General features: G+C 35.2%; 2 long non-coding RNA genes across 2 annotated transcripts in view; one reads left to right on the forward strand and one right to left on the reverse strand.

Moving 5' to 3' along the window:
• LOC147844838 (uncharacterized) overlaps window positions 1-7,041 on the reverse strand; it is a 172,344-nt gene that overhangs the window by 15,524 nt on the left and 149,779 nt on the right. The window contains exons 3-6 of the long non-coding RNA XR_015483676.2: window positions 5,093-5,743; window positions 3,751-3,856; window positions 3,560-3,626; window positions 131-315 (exon numbers count right to left, since the gene is read on the reverse strand). This is a non-coding gene — a long non-coding RNA (uncharacterized LOC147844838). The remainder of the gene's footprint in view (window positions 1-130; window positions 316-3,559; window positions 3,627-3,750; window positions 3,857-5,092; window positions 5,744-7,041) is intronic.
• The window catches only part of LOC148680288 (uncharacterized), a 95,301-nt gene continuing 91,004 nt past the window's right edge, over window positions 2,745-7,041 (forward strand). Inside the window, exon 1 of the long non-coding RNA XR_015943018.1 lies at window positions 2,745-3,500. This is a non-coding gene — a long non-coding RNA (uncharacterized LOC148680288). The remainder of the gene's footprint in view (window positions 3,501-7,041) is intronic.

Consider the following 7,041-nt stretch of genomic DNA (forward strand, 5'->3'; position numbering starts at 1 on the left):
ACTAATGTAAAAAAAAAAGAAAAAATTAGGAAAAAAGTAGGCTACCTACGAAGCAAAAAAAAAAAAAAAAACAATAAAAAAAAACAAATAAACTTAAAACACTTTGAAATTAGCAAGAGCTTGAACTTACCAGTTTCTTCATTTGTTCAGGCTGCTCCTTTAGTTGATTTTCAAGCTTTTCCAAATCAAATTGGCCAAAGGAAGGTCAAATGTGTTTACATCTGGAATTTCATCACGTCTGTTTTGGTTTTGTGAGAATCAGGCCCAGCTGCTGCTTTATGACGTTGCATGATTTTAAAACTTCAGTCAGTCGTGCTAAAAAAGAAAAATAACAGATTAGTTTAAATTAACCTCTAGCTTATTCTCATACAACTTCTGTAAATACAACAGTGGGTTAGACACTGCTGATATTCTCTAGTTGATCTTTACTTTCTAGCTGCATTAAACCTTAACAAATTTAGTGATGTCTTCAATTCTTACAAAGACATCACGAGATGCAATAAGTTCTGTCTTGATCTCAAACTGCACTAGAACAAAGACTGTAAATGTTCATAGGTGTACTGCAGGAGTGTCCTAACTTTTTGGGCCAAGGGTCAGATGGAAAAAAACAAACGTTGTCGGGGGCCAAATTTTACATACATCACACAGACACGTGTGTGTGTGTGTGTGTATGTATATATATATATATATATATATATATATATATATATATATATATATATATATATAAATAAATACAGTTGAAGTCAGAATTGTTAGCCCCCCTAAATTATTAGCCACCGTTTATTTTTTCCCCAATTTCTGTTTAACGGAGAGTTAAACATTTTTTTCCACACATTTCTAAACATATTAGTTTTAGTAACTCATTTCTAATAACTGATTTATTTTATCTTTGCCATGATGACAGTAAATAATATTTGACTAGATATTTTTAAGACACTTCTATACAGCTTAAAGTGACATTTAAAGGCTTAACTAGGTTAATCAAGTTCACTAGTCAAGTTAAGGTAATTAGGCAAGTTATTTTATAACAATGGTTTGTTCTGATGACTTAAGGGGCTAATAATTGACCTTAAAATGGTTCATAAAGAAAATTAAACCGCTTTTTATTCTAGCCGAAATAAAACATAAGTCTTTCTCCAACATCATTTGGGAAATATTTAAAAAAGAAGAAATAAATCAATGAGGGGCTAATAATTCAGACTTCAACTGTGTGTAGATAGATAGATAGATAGATAGATAGATAGATAGATAGATAGATAGATAGACAGACAGACAGACAGACAGACAGACAGATATATAGATCATAACAAGAACAGCTGCTTAATTTAATGTATGTAATAGCGACACCCGGTGGTTATTTATTGAATTACGTTCATTTTTGTATAGCGGGCCAGATTCTATAGATATTTATAAAAAGCCTCGCAGGGCGCAGATGGCCCTCGGGCCGTAGTTTGGACACGCCTGGTTTACTGGAATGTACAGTATCTGTGCATCTTGATGGTGGTCTTAAGATTTCTGCCATAAGCCGCTTTTCCACTATCGTGCTGAATCGTTCTTTAAACAGAACTGTTCCATTCCGTGCCAAACCGGGCCAGACAGCACGGATACGGTTTCATTTTCCACTGTCGTGCTGCGACAAAGCTCTTTAAAACATTACACAAAACGCATCAGTAGTTGCCTTGGTAACGCAATGTAAACGGCTCCCTTTGTTCAATTAAAGTTAAATAAGAGCCGAAACTATTTAATTATTTATTTTTCATAAAAGCAAAAGCATGTGACTAAACACTGTTATGCTGCTCTATCAAATAGGGGTGCTAAATGTGCACCCTTATTTATTTATATGTTGCGCAGCTCTGGCTAAATTTTATTTGGAGGGAAAATTACCAAAATGTAACGTGATGATTAAAAATAATTGTAGGGGAAATAATAATATTTAAAATCTCTGAACATAACAGAAAAAAACAATGATAAGACAACAATAATAGTGCATTTGCATTATAGTGGCAAAAATATCATTTTGGACAGGCCTTGTCAAAGGTGAGCGGGCACTTTCATTAATAAAAACACAGCACATAAAATTATTTCATTTTTAACAATTAATTAAATTACACTGCGTATTTATATCAAAAGTTGATGATGATATAAAATATACTACATTTTGATAGTAAAATGAAACCATTTAAGCGATGGCTGTTATTTGTTTTACTATTCAAACATTAAATAACGAATGCAGCAAGTGAAAAAAAAACGAATATGAAACAACACATATATTGCAGGATTTAAAGCATATAAAGCACTAAAATGCTGCTTTATTATCTTTTTATTTTGATCATTTTATTTTTATTTTTATAATTATTTTTGTGTTCATTATTAACTAACAAGCTGTAGGCGAAATATTGCTAGACGTTTTAGAAAATATTTGCATAGCTATATTAAAGATCACCACAAAAAAAAAAAAAAACACAGAAACATGTTACATGCCTCATAAATGTCATATAACTTATGTATAACTGAATCATATAATTGCCTATAGCTGAAATGATGAAAATTGCTCATTTTGTTTTTATAAAACATTTGTCAAAACGTATTGATATTTTTTGAGTAAAAGCAATACTGACATTCAAGATTCCATATTTATTTAATTCATTCTTTCTTTTGACTTGTTTATTAGTGCATATGCTATAATATAAATCATACAACAGTACCTTGGACAGTTACAGTGCCGCTCCGTAAAGCTTTCAAGCAATGTCTTTTGAACGGCCGACATTACAACACGAACACGCCGTCCTTCAGGTGGTCTCGCCGGTATTAACAAGCTGTCCTGGCTTTGAATTAAAAAGTGCAATTATTTCCTCGTTGTTAAAAGAGTCTGCAAGTTCGTGTTCCATGGATATAGTGATGTTGTTGTGGAATTTGGACATCGACGATGCAAAGCGTGATTTTATTCGCTTTATTCGATGCGCAGCAGGAAAAAAAAGTCAGCAGCGCAAGTCGTTGGCATGTCTCTCCCGGATCAGAGCGAGTTTTGTGCTGTGAAATACAGCGCTGCGTGCAATAAACTCACATTCAGCAGGCGAAGTAGGTCTGTATTCAAGTCAATAAAATAATAACTTTAATGAATAAAATATCTTCGTTAGAATGTGATGAGTTATTCACTTCTCTGCCAGAGACTGCTCTATGGTTTTAAAACCCTTTTCAAACTGTATCGTTTAGACCTGGATCATTATTTTATATTAAATGTATGTAGTTTATTGAGGATGTCTGATGACTAGCGCGCTTCTGCTGAGCCAGCTGTGGTAGCTTAGCAACTGAGTCGCGACGTCAACACACAGAATCTGTCAGCACAGTTCAGCACGGTTGTCTAACCGTGCCGAGAATTCCGGGCCGAGAACAGTTTGTAATCGTGCCGCGCCGTTCCAGGCTCAGTGGAGAAACAACCGTAACCGTACCGAAGTGTTCTTAGAACGGTTTGGCACGATAGTGGAAAAGCAGCTATAGTCATTGATGGTGATGGTACTTGTGGTGCTGCATTGATTTCTGAAATCTTCATACCTACCTTTTATCCAGCCTCTTTGTTCAAAGTAATTTTTCTTCATCACGGTATAAATGTGTCTATACTGTCCCTTGATCAGATACATTTACAAAACAAAACATCACTTTAGTATAGTGCCAGGGCAAAACTCACAGGTTGTAATAGATCAATGACATAATGTTGACAGTATGTGTTTAAAATAATTGCAAACAAACCTGTTCTGTCTTTAGATGTATGACAGGCGATCATCATCCTCATCTGTCTACCAGTCAGAAATCACAGTTGCGTGTGGATGTTTGAGTCGAGGTTCCTCATATGCATCTATAATAAAACATCACATTGTTGTTAACCTCCCGTAAAGAAAAGTTCAAATCCTGAAATACTATCAAAGTTAATTAATGCCTATAATACCTATAGTGTAAATACTCAGTACACAGAAGGTTGCACAAGATTTATTCGGAGATTCATGCAGAGTGACAGCCTTATGAATCTGAGACATAGATTTGTAAGATGGTCAAGCACATGCATTATTCTGTACCCATGAAGATTAACCTACCATTGTGAAAAATGTTTGATGATGAGAGCCAATAACAATAAACCATTTCAGCTGTTTGTGAAGCAATTAGTAATGTAATGTCTGAAAAGCTCAATCTATGTTGAAAATGTATCAGCAGTTTACAGCTTATAATGGAATTTTAGCACACAACTATAACATGCCTATTCACGTTCAAAAGAGTGTGCCATTGACTTGGTCGTGATGTGCTGCAAAATGATCTCACTAACCTTTGTTAAACAAGAACAATAAGACTTAACCAACAAATATTGTTACCCATTCATTTAAATCAGAATTTATCACTGTCAATAACATAAAAAAAAACATCAAAATCTGCTTTAAGACGTTCAGTTTTACATTAACTGACCATTACAGCTTGAACAAAAGATATAATTGATTCACATAGGCTAACACATATGAATTAAAGTGCACACTAATATATTTCTCTTGGATAATTTAAAGAGAATAGTAAACAGTCGAGTTTCGATCATTTTTCGTGACTAACTGCATAAACAAGATAAACAATAATATTTTATTAATCCAAAACGATTAGTTTTTATTTACACATAATCACAGAATTAATACTGTTGGATAAGTATACGCCTGTACAATGATTTTTTCAACATCCACGGTACTTTATAATGTTAAATCAGGAAAAAAACACGTTTTGCCTTGTTAGTTAATGGATTAGTCTACAGAAACTTTCTTTAACGCAAAGTTAGCATACACACAAATTCGTTTCATGTTTTTTTTAAATAATTGCAATAGTTTTCAGTTACTACACACGTTACAATCTAACATTGTGTAAAAGGAGCAGGAACTTTCAGACGTGTTTGTAACTGTTAGCGTTAGCATACATTAGCTCCAGTCGTGTTTCTTAAAGCAAGTTACATTTCGTATCAAACTGTTTTAAATTACTAAACGCTGTTACAACCAAACACCGTGGAAATGTTTTAAGCTCTAAATTCGCTAATTATACAGAACACAAGCAGTAAAAAGCTTACCTTTCTGACCGGAATCCACGTGAATCTTTGAAAAACCAAACTTTTTCTTCTTGTGATCTTCGTGCCATGGTGGTTGACAACCAGCTTTTTGGAGCATTACCGCCACCGTCTGGATTGGAGTTTGGATCATGAGTTTAGTCACGCATGTGTTTATTATGAAACCAACTTCTGCTTTAAAAAAAAAAACAGTCAGCACAGGAGCGTGCTATCTCAAAAATAAGCAAATTTTACATAGTTTTTCTCTAGATGACATGTATAATCTATTTATAAATAATATTGTTTTGTTTGCGTCTAAACATTGCGACCATCCACACTAAATATTCTTTTTTTTTTTTTTTTTTTTTTTGCTATCGTACCATGAATATTTTCTCAAATTATCATTAAACGTGGAGCTAACAGATTACTAGATAAAATAAGAACTTAATTGGTTGCCATCAGCCGAGTCCTTGCCAGAAGCGGCCAGGACTCTACAGACAGACTCGGGCCGGATATGGTTGACCGGAATCGGGCCAGTGCTTTACAGCCGCATCACAACCGCATGTGCGCGAGCGAGCTGCGGGCCGCACTCGGCCCGAATAACACTCGCCGATGCCGAGTCGGAGCCAGAGGCGCCGGAGGGCAGCCGAGCTCGGGCCGATTACTGCCTGCTATCTGGGCAAGAAAGCAGCTTCTAGTCTGGAACTTCCACAGCACAGCAGCTTCTAAATGCACCCACTCTGTCTAAGGTAGGCTTATATATGTAGCAGCTGGGCAGAGTTAATCTGAAAGCAAGTTAAGCCGTGGCAACACTAGAGTTTTTGCTTTTGAAATTCTGTTGTACGATGCTGTGATAAAACAATATGATTAGTTGTTGATAAAAGTGAGCGATTGCTCCATATTGAAGTTTTTGGTACAGAGAGGTCATGTTTTGATCTTTTATAGGTCTCATGCACTCACGTGATGCGATTTTAAGCTTTGGTCTTACCCTTGTGGAGTCCAATATTAAATCTGTCATGCATCTATAAATTTATAATTAGAAAATAATTTAATCACAAGTAAAATTATTGTATAGGCAGTTTATAAAAGGTAATTCAGGGTGATTAACCTGCTCGATCTACACCATTTCTCAGAATTCTTTTTACCATGGTGTGTTTACAGTAGTGGACATGACATACAACAACAACTGCACTTGCTCCTGTAACTTGTTTGCAACAATGAAATTTAAATATCTGTGTCACATATTCATTTAAATAAATGGCTCATCATCATGTGCAGTCGTATTTATTAATAGGTGCCTGATAGGCCAGACCATTACCTGAATAGGATTGTTTTACATATAAGAAACCTGTTAACGGGTGTAGCTGCTCGCTCCAATACCAACTTGATAGGTAAAAGCATATTACATGAACAAGACCTGCCTTACACATGAACAAGACCTGCCTTACACCTCTTAAGACAAATAAGCATAGTGTCTATAACCATACATTCTTGATTGCCCAGATCATTACAATCGCTACATCTGAATGGTGCCTTTTCACACATTTTAAAAATAACAACCAATTTTAAGCATAGTTCTTCACCAATACCAGTTTAATACTTTAATGTCAGTTTTCATTTCTGTGTGAAGTCTGCATGTTCTCCCGTGTTCACATGAGTTTCCTCCTGATGCTCTGGTTTCCCCAAAGTCAATAGACATGCGGTATGCATGCAGTGTGTGTAAATGAGTGTGTATGTTTCCCAGTAATGGGTTGCAGCTGAAAGGGCATCCGCTGTGTAAAGCATGTGCTGGATAAGTTGGAGGTTCATTCCACTATGGCGACCCCATATTAATAAAGGGACTAAGCCGTAAAGAAAATGAATGAATATATGAATAATATCATCACATGAGTATCAGTGCTATCAGTTTTTGTATTTCTATTTGTTGTAATGGCCTGTTATTGAAATAAAAATAAATAAATAAAAAAAGCAGT

This window comes from Danio rerio, chromosome 4 (genome assembly GCF_052040795.2).
Source record: "Danio rerio strain M-AB ecotype USA chromosome 4, GRCz13ab, whole genome shotgun sequence".
NCBI classification, from domain to species: Eukaryota; Metazoa; Chordata; class Actinopteri; order Cypriniformes; family Danionidae; genus Danio; species Danio rerio.